At 31.8% G+C, this 22,290-nt stretch overlaps 7 pseudogenes; all 7 read left to right on the top strand.

Annotated features, from left to right (window-relative positions):
- The first annotated feature begins 76 nt into the window (after positions 1-76).
- On the top strand, positions 77-1,897 carry LOC114942898 (cytochrome P450 9e2 pseudogene; annotated as a pseudogene).
- Positions 1,898-3,989: 2,092 nt separating this feature from the next.
- LOC114942799 (cytochrome P450 9e2 pseudogene) lies at positions 3,990-5,932 on the top strand (annotated as a pseudogene).
- A 1,862-nt stretch (positions 5,933-7,794) lies between these two features.
- On the top strand, positions 7,795-9,560 carry LOC114942984 (cytochrome P450 9e2 pseudogene; annotated as a pseudogene).
- A 1,292-nt stretch (positions 9,561-10,852) lies between these two features.
- Positions 10,853-12,463, top strand: LOC114942706 (cytochrome P450 9e2 pseudogene; annotated as a pseudogene).
- A 799-nt stretch (positions 12,464-13,262) lies between these two features.
- On the top strand, positions 13,263-15,731 carry LOC114942286 (cytochrome P450 9e2 pseudogene; annotated as a pseudogene).
- Positions 15,732-16,419: 688 nt separating this feature from the next.
- LOC114942280 (cytochrome P450 9e2 pseudogene) lies at positions 16,420-18,924 on the top strand (annotated as a pseudogene).
- Positions 18,925-19,579: 655 nt separating this feature from the next.
- Positions 19,580-22,084, top strand: LOC114942765 (cytochrome P450 9e2 pseudogene; annotated as a pseudogene).
- Positions 22,085-22,290: the final 206 nt, after the last annotated feature.

The raw sequence follows: 22,290 nt of genomic DNA, 5'->3' as shown, positions 1-22,290 counted from the left end.
AATCGTAGCTTTAATCATACATTATCTAATATACGTATAACGTCACTGATTTTCATTGGATATATAAAGCAATAAATCGCCAACATCTTCAGCAGTTATATGTGCACTCGCGATCTAACAATATCGTATCAAGACAAGCAGTCATTCTTTAAATCGTCTCGTCATCATGGATACTTGGATACTACTGTCTCTGTTAGCTGGCACCGTCGCTGTTTATTACTACTTCTTTAAGGATTTGAATTTCTTCAAGAAGCATGGGATTCTTCATATACCACCATGGCCTGTTGTAGGCAACATGGGACCAACTTTTCTCCGCCAATTATCGTTGAACGACGTGATTCAAAACATTTACAATCTGAATCGGGACGCCAAATATGTTGGTTTCTTCGACAGCATGAATCCAGTAGTGGTGATTCGTGATCCAGATCTCATCAAATCTATTGGCGTTAAGAACTTTGAATTGTTTCCTGACCATCGCGCTTTTATCGACGAGGTTAATGATCCTTTATTCGGTAAAAATTTATTTTCGCTTCGTTATGATAAATGGAAAGATGTGAGGGCTCTATTGAGTCCCGCTTTTACGTCCAGCAAAATGAAAGCTATGTTTAAGCTTATGTCTGACTGTGCTGCTAACTTTACCGAGTTTCTTTCCAAAGTGCCCTCTGATAAGAGTGATACGGAAATGAAAAACTGTTTTACTAGATACACCAATGACGTAATCGCAACCTGCGCCTTCGGAATTAGCGTAGATTCTATGAGAAATCCTTCCAACGATTTTTACGTTTTCGGAAAAGATGTTTCGAATTTTGACACTCTGCGCACAATAAAATTTTACCTCAGTAGGAGTATGCCTGTTATCTCTAAAACATTAGGCATTACATTAATGAGCAAACGTGTAGGTCAATTTTTCAAGGATCTTGTGAGGACCACCATAGACGTCAGAGACAATCAAAATATAGTTCGACCGGATATGCTACAATTGATGATGGAGAGTAGAGGAAAGAGAGGACCAAAAGAACTAACTATCGAGGATATGACTGCACAGGCGTTTCTCTTCTTTCTTGGTGGTTTTGATACTGTTTCCACCTTGATGTGCTTCATTGTTCACGAAATCACCGTCAATCCAGATGTTCAGATGAAACTGCGCAAGGAGGTAGACGAGGTTTTGAAAAAAACGAACGGGGAAATAACCTATGAGGCTTTGAACGGAATGCAATATATGGATGCTGTCATTAATGAAACTCTTAGATTGTGGCCGCCAGCGGCTTTTTCGGACAGGAGATGTGTGCAAGATTTCGAATTACCACCTGCGCTTCCAGGAGATAAGCCCTTCATCGTAAAGAAAGGGTCGTTGGTGTGGTTTCCTATTGTCGGTCTTCATCGGGATCCACAGTATTTCGAGAAACCGGATGAGTTCTGTCCCGAACGTTTTCTGGACGAAAATAAGAAGAATATTAATATCAATGCATATCTCCCTTTCGGACTCGGTCCACGAATGTGCATAGGTAACAGGTTCGCATTATTGGAGACCAAGGTCGTAATATTTCATTTATTGGCTCGATGCGAATTGAAACTGTGCGCGAAGACTTGCTATCCGATGCGACTTAGTAAATCAAGCTTAACTCCACTGGCAGAGGGAGGATTCTGGTTGAGAATTCAAGCGAGGAAGGATGCTCATACCAGTGTATCCACAAGCGTTAGTGGTGATGCGGTTAATGGCTATTTTTGAATCCGTACGAATGTCGACAAATTATGCATTTATAAATATAAATGTAATTCAATTCTATTTGGCTAAGAGACATAGTGCCTAAGACATTGATATTCGTATATAATATAAATAATATGTATATAAAATAATTTTAATTTAAGTAACTTTCCATCTTTATGATTTTTAAAATAGCTTTATTTGTTTATTCTTTATTTCTTTTTTTTCATTATTTTGTCGGTTTTGATTTTATTTGGCTTATAGTTTTGTTGTTTTATAATTTTGTTTGATTTTTGTTAATAATGTTTGAAGGATATCTAATCTCTGTATTCTGCGACCATTTTTTGAATATTTATTTTTGACAGAAAAATTAATTTGATATAATAAAAATTCTTGATATTATTTGTTATTAAAACGTAGAAATTCTTATAACAATAGGATAATATTATATTAAATACAATATATATATTATTGTAAAAGAAATTTTATATAAGAACAAGATATTTTTTTTATATTAAATACAAATATTTTTGTAGATAAACGAAAAATATAGGTATCGGAAGAATTTATGCACGTAATTTTATTTATTGAACAGTTAATAAGTTCATAATTTTTCGCTATTGCATTTTTAAATGTGCATACACAAAATAAAAAAATTCGAATAAAAGCATTATACACATATAAATGATTTTTCAAAAAATTTATATATGTATATCATACTGTGATTATAAAAATAATTATTCTATATTACACAACGCTATTGTTTAATAAATCGCGAGTAATACGAATTTCAAGGCTACGTAAATCCATAGCTTTGAATTTACAAATGTAAAATTTGTTTTTTTTCTTGTTGTTTTCTTTTTTTATTTTTATCATTAGATAAGAACAACAGATTACTATGTAAGATTTGATTAATATTTAAATTATATCGTTTATCTCAACAATTTTTATCACGCTTTCTTTTTTTGGAATCGTAGCTTTAATGATATATTATTTAACATATGCGTAAAGTAGTTAATTTCCATCGGGTATATAAAGCAAGAAACCGCTTGCATCTTCAGTAGTCATCTGTGCACGAGTCATCTTTGTTTCTTTTCATTCTTTATTTTGTTGTTCATAATTTTGTTGTTTATAATTTTGTTGGTTTATAATTTTGTTGTTTTATAATTTTACTTGATTTTTATGTTATTAATGTTTGAATGATATATAATCTTTGTATTCTGTGATTTTTTTTGAATATATAATTTTGAGATAAAAATAATTTGATATAGTAAAAATTCTTGATATTATTTGTTACGAAAGTTTAGAAATTCTTATAACAATAGGATAATATTATATTATATAATATTATATTATATAATATTATATTATACAATGAATATTATTGCAAAAGGAATTTTATATAAGAACAAGATATTTCTTTTATGTTTAGAAAGACGGAAAATTGTATATTAGTGTACAATTTAGGTATTGAATTTTTATTATGCAAATATTGAAGGTGTCTTAAATATTTTTGCAAATTTGAGTTTATATTGTATATATAAATATAAATTTTATATATAACATATATAACATTATTTTTCAATCAGATATAACATTTATATTAATATACTATATCTACATACGTATATTATATATCCATATATTATAAGATATATAATTTATTTATAGCTCAACTCTCTTTTTTTACTCTTTCTCTCTCTCTCTCTCTCTCCGTCTTTCTATGTGTAAATAAAATAATTATTTATATATAATAAAAGTGGAAAAAAATAAAATGTGAGATATAATCATTTCTATACTTATACATACTATATGTATAGTGTACAATAGTATATCTTTCAATATATCTATAAAATTTATGCACATGATTTTATATATTAAATAATTTTCGTAACTATTTGATGTTTATATATATATATATTCCAATAAATTAAACAATCCTAATGATAGAATTATATATAAATAACTTTTCTATAAATTTATTTATCGTGATAGAATTATCTATGTGATTATTATATTGTGTATCCCTCGACGCTATTGTTTAATAAATCGCAAGTCATATGAACTTTAAGATTACGTCAATCGATATTTTTTCGAGTTTACAGACGCATACTACGTTTTCTCTTCTATTATTCTTTATCATTGATACACAAGAAAAATATATATTTATTATTAGATAGCATTTAATTAATTATTGAACTGCCATATATGTCAGTCTTCTTTCTCACTTTCTCATTCACTTTCAATGAGTATTAATGATACGTTATCTTATATGCGCCTAAGAAATTTGCGTCAGGTATATAAAGCAAGGAATCACTAGTATCTTCAGCAGTTATCTGTGCACGAACGTTCTCTTTCCAATCTAGAATCGTAGCTTTAATCATATATTATCTAATATACGTGTAATGTCACTGACTTTCATTGGGTATATAAAGCAATAAATCGCTAACATCTTCAGCAGTTATATGTGCACTCGCGATCTAACAACATCGTATCAAGACAATCAGTCATCCTTTAAAACGTCTCGTCATTATGGATACTTGGATACTACTGTCTCTGTTAGCTGGCACCGTCGCTGTTTATTATTACTTCTTTAAAGACTTAAATTTCTTCAAGAAACATGGAATTCTTCATATACCACCGTGGCCTCTCGTAGGCAACTTGGCGCCAGCATTTCTCCGCCAGTTATCGATGACCGAAATCGTTCAGAAAATTTACAATCTGAATCGGGACGCCAAATATGTTGGTTTCTTCGACAGCATGAATCCAGTAGTGGTGCTTCGCGATCCAGATCTCATCAAGTCCATCGGCATTAAGAACTTTGAAGTGTTTCCTGACCATCGCGCTTTTATCGACGAAGTTAATGATCCTCTTTTTGGCAAAAACTTAGTTTCACTTCGTGGTGAAAAATGGCGAGATGTGAGGACGCTACTGAGTCCTGCTTTTACATCCAGTAAAATGAAAGTTATGTTAAAGCTTATGTCTGACTGTGCTGCCAATTTTACTGATTTTCTTTCCAAACTGCCTTCCGACAAAACTGTTATGGAAATGAAAAACTGCTTCACCAGATATACAAATGATGTAATCGCAACCTGCGCCTTTGGAATTAGCGTTGATTCTATGAGAAATCCTACTAACGATTTTTACATTCTCGGAAAAGATGTTACGAATTTGAATACTATGCGTACCATAAAATTTTATATCAGTAGAAATCTGCCTACCATCGCTAAAATGTTGGGCATTACATTTGTAGATAATCATGTAGCTAAATTTTTCAAGGATCTCGTGAGGAACACGATAGACACCAGAGACAGACAAAATATCGTACGACCGGATATGCTGCAGTTGATGATGGATAGTAGAGGAAAAAGAGAACCCGGAAAAGAACTAACTATCGATGATATGACTGCACAAGCATTCATCTTCTTTTTTGGCGGCTTTGATACCGTTTCCACCTTGATGTGCTTCGCTGTTCACGAAATCGCCGTTAATCCAGATGTTCAGATGAAACTGCGCAAGGAGGTAGACGAGGTTTTGAAAAAAACAAACGGAGAATTAACCTATGAGGCTTTGAGTGGAATGCAATATCTGGACGCTGTGATTAACGAAGCTCTTAGGTTGTGGCCGGCTGCGCCTTTTTCAGATAGAAGATGTGTGGAAGATTTCGAATTACCGCCAGCGCTTCCCGGAGATAAGCCGTTCATCGTAAAGAAAGGGTCGAGCGTTTGGTTTCCTATTTTCGGGCTTCATCGGGATTCAAAGTATTTCGAGAAACCGGATGAGTTTTGTCCCGAACGTTTTCTGGACGAAAATAAGAAGAATATTAATATCAATGCATATCTCCCTTTCGGACTCGGTCCACGAATGTGCATAGGTAACAGGTTCGCATTATTGGAGACTAAGGTCGTAATATTTCATTTATTGGCTCGATGCGAATTGAAATCTTGCACAAAAACTACCCATCCGATGCGACTATCCAAAACAAGTTTCAACCCGTTAGCAGAGGGTGGATTTTGGCTGAAGATTCAAACGAGAAACGATACTCATAGTAGTATATCCACAAGTCTTAATGGTGTTGCGGCTAATGGCAATGTTTAAATTTGTACAAAAGTCAAAAAATATACATTTTTAAATAGAAATGTTATTTATTTCTACTTAACTAAGAGAAATATTATACTATTTGAGACATTGATATATGTAATAAAGATGATATATGTGCGTGAAAAATTATTTTAATTAATTCTTCCTTTTTTATTAATGAAATTAGCTGTGAAATATTAGAACTTCTATACAATTTTACTTTTTATCTTTTTAGTGTATTATTTTGTTTGTAATTTAATATTTATTATTAAAATTAAAATAGTAATTGGTACTGATATCCAAACTATGATCTGTGGTTATCTTTCTTTAATCATATCATTTTGAAAGAACAATTATTTGATAAAATTCTTTCTTTATTTGTAAAAAGTTCAAAATTCTAAAATATTAATAAGATAAAATTATAAATATTAAATATTATTGTAATAAAAATTATATATAAAAAAGGACAAGATTTTATATATTTAAATAGACTGAAACTTATATATTAATATACTACAGAGGTATTACCCGAATACTTTATGATGTAAATTAAATATGTTTGTACATTTAAGTTTATATTTGTATATATACATAATAATATACATTTTCTATACATATAAAGTATCAACAAAAAATATGTAGGATATTATTCTCCAATTGAATATGAAATTAAAATTAATATCTTTGCATGTACATATTATATAATATTGTATTTTAAAATATGAGTTATTTGAACATTATGCTATTTTTCATCCCCCTCTCCCTTACTCTCTATATGCAAATAAGATAATTATTTAAAAATAATGAAATTGAAAAAGTAATAGTATATAAGAATTAATTTATATATATATGTATGTACATGTATATGTGTGTATATGTACATATGTATATTGTATATATATTTATACCTTCAATAAAATATTAAGAGATGTAAAAAGAAAATAAAATAAAAAAATAAAATTAATATAAAGAGAAAAATAGAAGTATGAAAGCAATTGACAAATATACTCCGAAACTATAACTCATACATATAAGTGAACACTGTTTTCAATTCGCGAAAATTACACTATTAAACCATTGAAGTAATTGCATGAGTGTGATGGAAGCCAAGGTTAAGATAATTATATTGTTGATGGTTACATCACAAATTTTAAGTTTGCAGCACACAAAATGGACACGAGACATTTGTAACTGATATGTTGCGAAATCACGCGTGGTTACATTATTCTTATAATAAAAATTTTTTAAAAGTTGATGGCAATAAATATATATTTATTAATAACATATATAATATACTATAATAATAAAAATATTATTGACGACATTGATCAATTTAATTTTCTAATTATTTTAGGAGAGAGAAATTTTAAACAAAAAAGCGAAGAGATATTTATTGATATTAGAATCAAAACAAATTCGTAAGAAATAAAATCAGTTAAAATATAATAGATTTAAACGCTTTAACTCAATGTTCTTTAATGAAAAAGTGGACATATAATCAACGAGTATACAAAAATACATGAAATTTCAATGTATCTGTAGAATTTATGAACGTGATTGTATATATTGAACAATTTTTCATAAATTTTTGCTGTCTTATTTTTACATATACACGACACAGTACAAAAAATCTAACGACAGTATTATATATAATCAAATTTTATGAAATTTTGTTTAGTAAAAGGTGCGTAAACTGTTAAAATTATTTGGTATTAAACAAGAGGGGGAACTATTGCTCAATAAATCGCAAGAATATGCAATCAATTTTGACTTTATAAAGTATACTGACTTCTTCCTTTTTTTATTTTATCACTATTATTGTTAAACAAGAAAATCTTATTGCCGCTTAGTGTATGCGAATAATAATTATATTATATTAATAATACATACCTATCACGAATAAATTATTACTAGTTTCCTTTCTCATATTCGGTTTGCTGCTTTAATGATACGTTATCTGAAATGAGCAAAGCAATCGATTTGCGTCGAGTATATAAAGAGAGGCACCAATAGTACGCTCTTGCAGTTATCTGTGAACGCATGATCTAACGATATCGGTGTGACTTTTTTAAAACGTTTCGCTATCATGGATACTTGGATATTGTTATCTCTTTTAGCCAGCACGATTGCTGTATATTACTACTTCTTCAAGGACTTAAATTTCTTCAAGAAGCACGGAATTCTTCACATACCACCATGGCCTATTTTAGGCAACATGGCACCAGCATTTCTTCGCCACATATCATTGGCCGAAGTGGTTGAGAAAATTTACAATCTGAATCGTGACGCCAAATATGTTGGTTTCTTCGACAGCATGAATCCAGTAGTAATTATTCGAGATCCAGATCTCATCAAGTCTATCGGCGTTAAGAACTTCGAAATGTTTCCTAATCATCGCGCTTTTATCGACGAGGTTAATGAGCCTCTATTAGGCAAGAATTTATTTGCGCTTCGTGTTGAAAAATGGCGAGAAGTGAGGACTCTACTGAGTCCTGCTTTTACATCTAGTAAACTGAAAACTATGTTTACGCTAATAAATGACTGTGCTGTGAGCTTCACCGAATTCCTTTTTGAGTTGCCTTCCGACGAAACTGTTATGGAAATGAAAAATTCTTTCACCAGATACACGAATGACGTAATCGCAACCTGCGCCTTCGGAATTAGCGTTTATTCTATGAGAAATCCTACCAATGAGTTCTATCTTAACGGAAAAGCTGCAACAGCTTTTAGTACTCTACGCACCTTAAAATTTTATTTTATTAGATGTATGCCTGTATTTGCCAAAATGTTGGGTATTCAATTTATTGGCTATCGTGTAGGACAATTTTTCAAGGATCTCGTGAGGAGCACTATAGACACCAGAGACAAGCAAAATATAGTACGACCGGACATGCTACAACTGATGATGGAGAGTAGAGGAAAAAAAGGACCTGGTAAGGAACTAACTATCGAGGATATGACGTCGCAGGCATTCATTTTTATTTTTGGCGGCTTTGAAACTGTTTCCAATTTGATGTGCTTCGCTGCTCACGAAATTGCCGTCAATCCAGACGTTCAGATGAGACTGCGCAGTGAGGTAGACGAGGTTCTGAAGAAAACAAACGGAGAATTAACTTATGATGCTTTGAACGAAATGCAATATTTGGACGCTGTAATCAACGAGACTCTTAGATTATGGCCCGTGGCGGCTTTCTTGGACAGAATGTGTGTGCAAGATTTCGAATTACCGCCAGCGCTTCCCGGAGAGAAGCCTTTTGTCATCAAAAAGGGGTCGACCGTTTGGTTTCCTGTTTATGGTCTTCATCGGGATCCAAAGTATTTCGAGAAACCGAATGAGTTTTGTCCCGACCGATTTTTGGATGATAATAAGAAAACTTTAAATTCTAGCGCGTACATACCGTTCGGACTCGGTCCGAGAATGTGCATAGGTAATAGATTCGCATTATTGGAGACCAAGGTCGTGATATTTCATTTATTGGCTCGTTGCGAATTGAAACCGTGCGCAAAGACTTGTCATCCAATACAGTTGAGCAAAGGAGCCTTTAACATGATCGCAGAGGGGGGATTCTGGTTGAAGATTCAACCGAGGAGTGATATTAGTATATCCGCAGGCGTTAATGGGTAATAATACGGCTAATAGCTATATTTAAACCTACATGAATGTCAACAATATATGTATTTGTAAATTAAAATTTGATCCGATTTTATTTAGCTAGAGGAGAGAAATTATGTTTCAAACATCGATGTATATAATAAAGATATGCGTACAAAATAACTTGATTCCAATAAGCCTTTTGTTGTGTTTGTGATTATCAAAACAGCTGTTAAACCACAATGCATATATTGTTATTCTTATGGTCGTTTATCATTTGTTTTTTATTTGGTTTATATTATTATAATTGAAAGAGGGAAATTGATATTGATTTTTGATCTACGATATGTGATTATCCATATTTCTGAATATATATTGGCGAAAGAAATTTTTATATATAGATTTGTATAAATTTTTAAAAATGAGATTTATGTAATAAAGATGAAATGTGCCGACTATAAAATAATTTTATATAACCCTTTTGTTTTTATTCGACAAAGCAGAATATAATAAAATTTTTTACAATATTTTTTACGAAAATGTATAATATATAGAAATTCTTAAATATTACATAGGATAAAATTATAAATTATAAATTATAAATATTAAATACTATTATAATAAGAATGATTTATATATATATATATATATATATATATACACAAGTTTTAATAAATATATAAATAAATATACAATATAAAATAATTATTTCTCATATCTTGTTACTCTTTTCAATTTTATTATTAATATAAACAATTATTTTATTTATATAAAGAGCGAAAGAGGGAGGAAGAGAGTGAGAGAAAATATTTAAAAAATGAAAAGATAATTATTTTTTATAATATTAGCACCAATGAGTTGATAAGAAATAAAATCATTTAAAATAGATATAATAGATATAGACGCTTTTACTCAATACTCCTTAATGAAGAAGTAGACATATATAATCAACGAGTATACAAGAATACATAAAATTTTAATGTATCTGCAGAATTTATGTGAATGTGATTATATATGTATTAAACAATTCTTCATAAATTTTTTATGTACTTTTACATATACACGACAAAGTAAAAAAATCTAACGACAGTATTATATATGACCAAATTTTAAATTTCTTCAGCAGACTATGCGTAAACTGTTAAAATTATCATCCGATTCTAAACAAGAGGAGGAGGGTTATGGCTCAATAAATCGCAACATTACGTAATCGAAATTTTCTGACTTTATAAAGTATATACTATATTTTCTCTTTTCTTATGTTTTATTATTATTATTATTAAACAAGAGGACCTTATTACCGCTCGCAGTTGTATGTGATTAACAATTAAATTAAATTAATAATATATATCGATAAATTATAACGATTACTAGTTTTTCTTCACATTTACTTTGCATTAATGATTCGTTATCTAAAATGAGTCACGCAATCGATTTGTGCAAATATATGACACCGCTGGTACACTTCAGTTATCTGTGCACGCATAATCTAACGATATCGTGTCGTTGTGACTTTTTCAACACGTTTCGCTATCATGGACACTTGGATAATATTGTCTCTGTTAGCCAGCGCCATCGCTGTTTTTAATACTACTTCTCTAAAGATTTAAATTTCTTTAAGAAGCATAGAATTCCTCATATACCACCGTGGCCTTTACTGGGCAACATGAAGCCACTCTTTGTCCGTCATATGTCATTGGTCGAAATTGTTGAGAAAATCTACAATCTGAATCGAGACGCCAAATATGTTGGTTTCTTCGACAGCATGAATCCAGTAGTGGTAATTCGCGATCCAGAACTCATCAAGTCTATCGGCATTAAGAATTTCGAATCGTTCACCGATCATCGCTCTTTTATCAACGAAGTTAGTGAGCCTTTATTAGGCAACAATTTACTTTTGCTTCGTGGTGAAAAATGGCGAGAAATGAGGGCTGTACTGAGTCCTGCTTTTACATCTAGTAAAATGAAAACTATGTTTACGCTAATGAATGACTGTGCTGTCAGCTTTACCGAATTCCTTTTTGAGTTGCCTTCCGAAAAAACTGTTGTGGAAATGAAAAATTGCTTTACCAAATACATGAATGACGTAATCGCAACCTGCGCCTTTGGAATTAGCGTAGATTCTATGAGAAATCCTACCAATGAGTTCTACCTGAACAGAAAAGCTGCAACGACTTTGAGCACTCTACGCACCATAAACCTTTATTTAATTAGAAGTATGCCTACTATCTCCAAAATGTTGGGTATTATATTTATTCCCGATTGTGTCGGACAATTTTTCAAGGATGTCGTTAGGAACACGATAGACGCCAGAGACAAGCGAAATATAGTACGACCGGATATGTTACAACTGATGATGGACAGTAGAGGAAAAAGAGGATCTCGAAGGGAACTTACTATCGAGGATATGATCTCTCAGGCATTCATTTTCTTTTTTGGCGGTTTTGAAACCGTTTCCAGCTTGATGGGTTTTGCTATTCACGAAATCGCCATCAATTCAGATATTCAGATGAGACTGCGCAATGAGGTAGACGAGATTCTGAAGAAAACGAACGGAAAATTAACCTATGATGCTTTAAATGAAATGCCGTATTTGGATGCTGTAATTAACGAGACTCTTAGGTTGTGGCCCGTTAATGTTTTCCTGGACAGATTATGTGTGCAAGATTTCGAATTACCGCCTACGCTTCCCGGAGAGAAGCCCTTTGTCATAAAAAAAGGATCGAACGTTTGGCTTTCTATTCATAGTCTTCATCGAGATCGAGAATATTTCGAGAAACCGAATGAGTTTTGTCCCGAACGATTTTTGGATGATAATAAGAAAACTTTAAATTCTAGCGCGTATATACCGTTCGGACTCGGTCCAAGAATGTGCATAGGTAATAGATTTGCATTATTGGAGATCAAGGTCGTGATATTTCATTTATTGGCTCGTTGCGAATTGAAACCGTGCGCAAAGACTTGTCATCCAGTACAATTGAGCAAAGGAGCCTTTAACATAATGGCAGAGGGAGGATTCTGGCTGAAAATTCAACCGAGAAATGATATATAGATGATATATCTCCAGGAATTAACGGCTGTATTTAAATCTATGCAAATGCTGATAAAATATACATTTGTAAATAAGAATTTGATTTGATTCTAAATAACTAAGAGATATTATGCTTTAGATATCTTTATGTGTAATAAAAATTTTCGTGCAAAATAATTTATTTTAAATAACTTTTTTGTGTGTATGATTATCAAAACAGCTATTAAACTGCAATGCATAGTATGTCATTATTCTTTATTTATGGTTGCGTATAATTTATTATTATTTATTCTTTTATTTCATTTATATTATTACAATTGAGGGAGAGAAATAGATATTTATTTCTAATCTACGATACGTGGTTAGCTATATTTTATGAGATACATATCAACATTGTATTAAATATGTTTGTATATTAATTCGCATAAATAAATTTTACAGTACAAAATACAGGATATTTCTCTGTCCAATTAAATAATAAAAAAAGCACTCTGCGTAGACTACTGAAATTATTATCCGATGTTAGTCAAAATTTTGCTCAAAAAATTACATAAGCATTTCGCATACTTACGTCAATCAAAACTTTTTAAGTTTATGTACTCCTGCTTTGTATTTTTTTTTTCCGATTATTATTATTATCATTAAAGAAGAAAAACATAGTGCTGTACTGCTTTCGCGATTAATATAAATAAACTATAATATATTGATAAGTTCTAACGCTTTCCTTCTCACATTCTCTTTGCATTAAAATCGAAGATTTATGATGCGTTATCTAAATTACATATAAGATAATGTACTTGTGGTGGATATATAAAGAGAGAAACAGCTATTTGTTCCAGTAATTATCTGTGCACGCTTGATTCAATGATATCGCATCAAGATAATTAATGTGATTATTTAAAACGTCTCGTCATCATGGATACGTGGATATTATTGTCTCTATTAGCCAGCAGCATCGCTATTTATTACTACTTTTTTAAGAACTTAAATTTCTTCAAGAAGCATGGAATTCTTCACATACCACCTTGGCCCGTCCTGGGCAACATGGCGCCACTCTTTTTCCGCCAATTACCTTTAGCAGAAATCGTTCTGAAAATCTACAATTTGAATCAAGAAGCAAAATATGTCGGCTATTTCGACGGCATGAAACCGGCAATAATGATTCGCGATCCAGATCTCATCAAATCCATCTGCATTAAAAGTTTCGAATCGTTTACCGATCGCCGCAGTTTTATCGATTCAGTTAATGACCCTCTTTTTGGGAAAAACTTAGTTTCGCTTCGTGGTGACGAATGGCGAGATGTGAGGACGCTATTAAGCCCTGCTTTTACGTCTAGTAAAATGAAAGCTATGTTTAAGTTAATGTCCGATTGTGCCATTAATTTTGCCGACTTTCTTTCCAAACTGCCTTCCGACGAAAGTGTTATGGAAATGAAGAACTGCTTCACCAGATACACAAATGACGTAATTGCAACCTGCGCCTTTGGAATTAGCGTTGATTCTATGAGAAATCCTACCAATGAATTTTACGTTAATGGAAAAGATGCTACGAGTGTTACCACTCTGCGCTCTATAAAAGTCTACTTGATTAGAATTATGCCTACTATCACCAAAATGTTGGGTATTAAATTTGTCGATAATTGTACAGGTGAGTTTTTCAAAAATCTCGTAAGAAGCACGATAGACACCAGAGACAAACAGAATATCGTACGACCGGATATGCTGCAGTTGATGATGGAAAGCAAAGGAAAAAGAGGACCTGGCAAGGAATTGACTATCGAAGATATGACTGCACAGGCGTTCATCTTCTTTTTTGGCGGTTTTGATACCGTTTCCACCTCAATGTGTTTCGCTGCTCACGAAATTGCCGTGAATCCAAGCGTTCAGATAAAACTACGCAACGAAATAGACGAGGTTCTTAAGAAAACGAATGGGGAATTGACCTATGAAGTTGTGAACGGAATGCAATATTTGGACGCTGTGATTAACGAGGCTCTTAGGTTGTGGCCACCGGCATTAGGCGTGAATAGAATATGTGTGCAAGATTTTGAATTACCCCCTGCGCTTCCTGGAGATAAGCCTTTTGTCGTGAAAAAAGGATCGTATGTTTGGTTTCCTTTTTATTGTCTTCATCGAGATCCAAAACATTTCAAAAAACCGGATGAATTTTATCCCCGAACGCTTTCTGGACGAAAATAAGACTTATTTTAATACAAGTGCGTATTTACCGTTCGGAATCGGCCCAAGGATGTGCATAGGTAACAGGTTTGCATTATTGGAGATCAAAGTCATGATATTTCATTTATTAGCTCGATGCGAATTGAAACCATGCGCAAAGACTATCAATCCGATGCGACTGAGTAAGGCAAACTTAACACCACTAGCAGAAGGGGGATTCTGGCTAAAAATTCAAGCGAGAAGCGATGCTCATAGTATATTCACAAGCGTTAAAAATGATGCGGGTAGTGGCTATATTTGAATCTGTACGAATGTCGATATATTTGTAAATTAAAGGCTGATTTTGTTCTACACTTACAACTGGCTAAGAGAAATTGTGCTTGAGATATTGGTATGAAGTTATGCGAAAAACAATTTTTTTTATTTAATAATATTTTGTAATAATATAAAAATCAATTATATTGCAATGCTAATAGTGTTAATTATTTCATATGGTTTGTTAAAATATAAATTTTTATTTAGTTTATATTTTTATATTAAAATTGAGAAAGTAATTGGAATTAATTTTTGATCTATGAGACATTATTTGCATTTCTGTATATTCGCGAAAGAGAAAATTATATTAGCTGATAAAATTCTTTCTTAATTAATTCTTACAAAAACGAATAAATTTATATTCCGAGAGTTAGATCAGAGTCGCCAGTAAATAAAAATTAAGAACAAGATTATAATCGACCAACACTGGCAATATTTTCTTTATTAAAAATTAACACGACGTTTTGACCGATGGATTTTGATCCTTTTCAAGTGTACTAGAAACAGAATAAAGTATAATAATTAGCACAATGACATAGAAACAATATTCCACTCAAATTAATAACAAATTGTACATTGTAAAGTTAGCTAATTTACGAAAAAATTGTCAAATAAACGCACTTACAATATGGATGCTATGATATTATTATCAAGTATAATCACTAAAAATGAAACGTTGTGTATTATAACATGTCGTCAATATACATGTAAACCGAGAACAGATGAGACCATCTTTATTATTTTGTTGTAATTATTATTTAGATTTTGGTGTCCCCTCTTTTGTAAGTGGAGAGTGTTGTTAAATTTTTCAATAAAAAACATTTCAAGAAGTTCCCTTGTCTTAGTATTTTTCTCGTTGTATGAATAAATTTATATATATAATATACATTGAATTTAATGTAATTTTTCTATTAAAAAAATTATATTAGATAGAAAAATAATGTTGCAATAGGAATTTTATATAAAGTCACAATAAATATTTTATATTTAGACAAGAAAAGAATTATATGTATATTAGAATATACACATACACTAAGAGATAATATCGGAAAGTTTTTGATGCGTATATATATATATATATATATATATATATATATATATATATAACGTCGTATTAAATATGTTTGTATACATTTATTTGTATACATATGTTCAGCAATATAAAATGCAGAATATTTCTTTCAAATCAAATAATAAAACAGTACTCTGTGCATAGATCACTAAAATCGTTTTCTGATATCATCCAAAGCTCAATAAATCGAATAATAAGCATTTCGCAGAAGTATATAATTAAAATTTTTCAAGTTTATATATCTATATATTCATATATTCATATATTCATATTAGTTTTTTCAGTTATTATTATTATCAGTTTATTATTATTATCATTAAACAAGAAAATCATATATCGTTTGCCTTCTCACACTCACTTCTCGTTAGAATCGAAGCTTTATGATATGTTATCTAAACAACGTATAAGTTAAAAATCGATTTGTGGTGGGTATATAAAGGGAGGAACTGCTAGGCGTTGCAGCAGTTAACTGTGCGCACGCGATCTAACAACATCAGTATCAACACAATCAGTGTGATTCTTGAGAACGTCTAGTCATCATGGATACTTGGATACTACTGTCTCTGTTAGCTGGCACCGTCGCTGTTTATTATTACTTCTTTAAGGACTTGAATTTCTTCAAGAAGCATGGAATTCTTCATATACCACCGTGGCCTGTCGTAGGCAACATTGGCGCCAGCATTTCTTCCGCCAGTTATCGATGACCGAAATCAGTTGAAGCCAGTTTACAATCTGAATCAAGATGCCAAATATGTTGGTTTCTTCGATGGCATGAATCCAGTAGTGATGATTCGCGATCCAGAACTCATCAAGTCCATTGGCGTGAAACACTTTGACTCGTTCACCGATCATCGCGCTTTTATCGACGAGGTTAATGACCCTCTATTTGGCAAGAATTTATTTTCACTTCGTGGTGACAAATGGCGAGATGTGAGAACGTTACTAAGCCCTGCTTTTACGTCTAGTAAAATGAAAACTATGTTTAAGTTAATGTCCGATTGCGCCATTAATTTCACCGATTTTCTTTCCAAACTGCCTTCAGATGAAAGTGTTATGGAAATGAAAAACTGCTTTACCAGATACACAAATGACGTAATCGCAACCTGCGCCTTCGGAATTAGTGTTGATTCTATGAAAACTCCTACCAATGAATTCTACGTTAATGGAAAAGATCTTACAAGTTTTAACACTCTGCGTACCATAAAATTCTACCTTATTAGAAGTATGCCTGTTATCACCAAAATGTTGGGTATTAAATTTGTCGATAATCGTTTAGGTCAATTTTTCAAAAATCTCGTAAGAAGTACGATAGACACCAGAGACAAACAGAATATTGTACGACCGGATATGCTGCAGTTGATGATGGAAAGCAGAGGAAAAAGAGGACCTGGCAAGGAACTGACTATTGAAGATATGACCTCGCAGGCGTTTATTTTCTTTTTTGGCGGTTTTGATACCGTTTCCACTTTAATGTGTTTTGCTATTCACGAAATCGCCGTCAATCCAAATGTTCAAGTAAAACTGCGCAATGAGATAGACGAGGTTTTGAAGAAAACTAACGGGGAATCAACCTATGAGGCTGTGAATGGAATGCAATATCTGGACGCTGTGATTAACGAGGCTCTTAGATTATGGTCAGTGGCAGTGGTTGTGGATAGATTATGTGTGAATGATTTCGAGTTACCCCCAGCGCTTCCTGGAGATAAGCCCTTCGTCGTAAAAAGAGGAACATACGTTTGGTTTCCTATTTATGGTCTTCATCGGGATCCAAAATATTTTGAGAAACCGAATGAATTTTATCCCGAACGTTTTCTGGACGAAAATAAGAAAAATTTCAATGCAAACGCTTTTATACCTTTCGGACTTGGCCCAAGAATGTGTATAGGTAACAGGTTCGCATTATTGGAAACCAAGGTCATGATATTTCACTTATTGGCTCGTTGCGAATTGAAACCGTGCGCTAAGACCTGTCATCCGTTGCGGTTGAGTAGATCAAGTTTTACTATGCTGGCAGAAGGAGGATTCTGGCTAAAAATTCAAGCGAGAAGCGATGCTCATAGTATATTCACAAGCGTTAAAAATGATGCGGGTAGTGGTTATATTTGAATCTGTACGAATGTCGATATATTTGTAAATTAAAGGCTGATTCTGTTCTACACTTACAACTGGCTAAGAGAAATTGTGCTTGAGATATTGGTATGAAATTATGCGAAAAACAATTTTTTTTTATTTAATAATATTTTGTAATAATATAAAAATCGATTATATTGCAATGCTTATAGTGTTAATTATTTCATATGATTTGTTATAATATAAATTTTTATTTAGTTTAAGTTTTTATATTAAAATTGAGAAAGTAATTGGAATTAATTTTTGATCTATGAGACATTATTTGCATTTCTGTATATTCGCGAAAGAGAAAATTATATTAGCTGATAAAATTCTTTCTTAATTAATTCTTACAAAAACGAATAAATTTATATTCCGAGAGTTAGATCAGAGTCGCCAGTAAATAAAAATTAAGAACAAGATTATAACCGACCAACACTGGCAATATTTTCTTTATTAAAAATTAACACGACGTTTTGACCGATGGATTTTGATCCTTTTCAAGTGTACTAGAAACAGAATAAAGTATAATAATTAGCACAATGACATAGAAACAATATTCCACTCAAATTAATAACAAATTGTACATTGTAAAGTTAGCTAATTTACGAAAAAATTGTCAAATAAACGCACTTACAATATGGAAGCTATGATATTATTATCAAGTATAATCACGAAAAATGAAACGTTGTGTATTATAACATGTCGTCAATATACATGTAAACCGAGAACAGATGAGACCATCTTTATTATTTTGTTGTAATTATTATTTAGATTTTGGTGTCCCCTCTTTTGTAAGTGGAGAGTGTTGTTAAATTTTTCAATAAAAAACATTTCAACAAGTTCCCTTGTCTTAGTATTTTTCTCGTTGTATGAATAAATTTATATATATAATATACATTGAATTTAATGTTATTTTTCTATTAAAAAAATTATATTAGATAAAAAAATAATGCCGCAATAGGAATTTTATATAAAGTCACAATAAATATTTTATATTTAGACAAGAAAAGAATTATATGTATATTAGAATATACACCTACACTAAGAGATAATATCGGAAAGTTTTTGATGCGTATATATATATATATATATATAACGTCGTATTAAATATGTTTGTATACATTTATTTGTATACATATGTTCAGCAATATAAAATACAGAATATTTCTTTCGAATCAAATAATAAAACAGTACTCTGTGTATAGATCACTAAAATAGTTTTCTGATATCATCCAAAGCTAAATAAATCGAATAATAAGCATTTCGCAGAAGTATATAATTAAAATTTTTCAAGTTTATAAATTTATATATTCATATATTCATATTAGTTTTTTCAGTTATTATTATTGTCAGTTTATTATTATTATCATTAAACAAGAAAAACATATATCGTTTGTCTTCTCACACCACTTCTCGTTAGAATCGAAGCTTTATGATATGTTATCTAAACAACATATAAGTTAAAAATTGATTTGTGGTGGGTATATAAAGAGAGGAACTGCTAGGCGTTGCAGCAGTTAACTGTGCGCACGCAATCTAACAACATCGTATCAACACAATCAGTGTGATTCTTGAGAACGTCTAGTCATCATGGATACTTGGATACTACTGTCTCTGTTAACTGGCACCGTCGCTGTTTATTATTACTTCTTTAAGGACTTGAATTTCTTCAAGAAGCATGGAATTCTTCACATACCACCGTGGCCTGTCGTGGGCAACATGGCACCAGCATTTTTCCGCCAGTTATCAAAGGCCGAAATCGTTGAAGCCGTTTACAATCTGAATCAAGATGCCAAATATGTTGGTTTCTTCGATGGCATGAATCCAGTAGTGATGATTCGCGATCCAGAACTCATCAAGTCCATCGGCGTGAAACACTTCGACTCGTTCACCGATCATCGCGCTTTTATCGACGAGGCTAATGACCCTCTAATTGGCAAGAATTTATTTTCACTTCGTGGTGACAAATGGCGAGATGTGAGAACGTTATTAAGCCCTGCTTTTACGTCTAGTAAAATGAAAACTATGTTTAAGTTAATGTCCGATTGCGCCACTAATTTTGCCGATTTTCTTTCCAAACTGCCTTCAGACGAAAGTGTTATGGAAATGAAAAACTGCTTTACCAGATACACAAATGACGTAATCGCAACCTGCGCCTTCGGAATTAGTGTTGATTCTATGAAAACTCCTACCAATGAATTCTACGTTAATGGAAAAGATCTTACAAGTTTTAACACTCTGCGTACCATAAAATTCTATCTTATTAGAAGTATGCCTGTTATCACCAAAATCTTGGGTATTAAATTTGTCGATAACCGTTTAGGTCAATTTTTCAAAAATCTCGTAAGAAGCACGATAGACACCAGAGACAAACAGAATATCGTACGACCGGATATGCTGCAGTTGATGATGGAAAGCAGAGGAAAAAGAGGACCTGGCAAGGAACTGACTATTGAAGATATGACCTCGCAGGCGTTTATTTTCTTTTTTGGCGGTTTTGATACCGTTTCCACTTTAATGTGTTTTGCTATTCACGAAATCACCGTCAATCCAAATGTTCAAGTAAAACTGCGCAATGAGATAGACGAGGTTCTGAAGAAAACTAACGGGGAATTAAGCTATGAGGCTGTGAATGGAATGCAATATCTGGACGCTGTGATTAACGAGGCTCTTAGATTATGGTCAGTGGCAGTGTTTGTGGATAGATTATGTGTAAAAGATTTCGAGTTACCCCCAGCGCTTCCTGGAGATAAGCCCTTCGTCGTAAAAAGAGGAACATACGTTTGGTTTCCTATTTATGGTCTTCATCGGGATCCAAAATATTTTGAGAAACCGAATGAATTTTATCCCGAACGTTTTCTGGACGAAAATAAGAAAAATTTCAATGCAAGCGCTTTTATACCTTTCGGACTTGGCCCAAGAATGTGTATAGGTAACAGGTTCGCATTATTAGAAACCAAGGTCATGATATTTCACTTATTGGCTCGTTGCGAATTGAAACCGTGCGCTAAGACCTCTCATCCATTGCGATTGAGTAGATCAAGTTTTACTATGCTGGCAGAAGGAGGATTCTGGCTAAAAATTCAAGCGAGAAGCGATGCTCATAGTATATTCACAAGCGTTAAAAATGATGCGGGTAGTGGCTATATTTGAATCTGTACGAATGTCGATATATTTGTAAATTAAAGGTTGATTCTGTTCTACACTTACAACTGGCTAAGAGAAATTGTGCTTGAGATATTGATATGAAATTATGCGAAAAACAATTTTTTTTTATTTAATAATATTTTGTAATAATATAAAAATCGATTATATTGCAATGCTTATAGTGTTATTTATTTTATATGATTTGTTATAATATAAATTTTTATTTAGTTTATATTTTTATATTAAAATTGAGAGAGTAATTGGAATTAATTTTTGATCCATGAGACATTATTTGCATTTCTGTATATTCGCGAAAGAGAAAATTATATTAGCTGATAAAATTCTTTCTTAATTAATTCTTACAAAAACGAATAAATTTATATTCCGAGAGTTAGATCAGAGTCGCCAGTAAATAAAAATTAAGAACAAGATTATAATCGACCAACACTGGCAATATTTTCTTTATTAAAAATTAACACGACGTTTTGACCGATGGATTTTGATCCTTTTCAAGTGTACTAGAAACAGAATAAAGTATAATAATTAGCACAATGACATAGAAACAATATTTCACTCAAATTAATAACAAATTGTACATTGTAAAGTTAGCTAATTTACGAAAAAATTGTCAAGTAAACGCACTTACAATATGGAAGCTATGATATTATTATCAAGTATAATTACTAAAAAAGAAACGTTGTGTATTATAACATGTCGTCAATATACATGTAAACCGAGAACAGATGAGACCATCTTTATTATTTTGTTGTAATTATTATTTAGATTTTGGTGTCCCCTCTTTTGTAAGTGGAGAGTGTTGTTAAATTTTTCAATAAAAAACATTTCAACAAGTTCCCTTGTCTTAGTATTTTTCTCGTTGTATGAATAAATCTATATATATAATATACATTGAATTTAATGTTATTTTTCTATTAAAAAAATTATATTAGTTAAAAAAATAATGCTGCAATAGGAATTTTATATAAAGTCACAATAAATATTTTATATTTAGACAAGAAAAGAATTATATGTATATTAGAATATACACATACACTAAG

This window comes from Nylanderia fulva, unplaced genomic scaffold (genome assembly GCF_048542155.1).
Source record: "Nylanderia fulva isolate GAGA-0341 unplaced genomic scaffold, ASM4854215v1 Scaffold6, whole genome shotgun sequence".
Taxonomy (NCBI): domain Eukaryota; kingdom Metazoa; phylum Arthropoda; class Insecta; order Hymenoptera; family Formicidae; genus Nylanderia; species Nylanderia fulva.
This window is presented reverse-complemented; position numbering and strand designations above follow the sequence as displayed.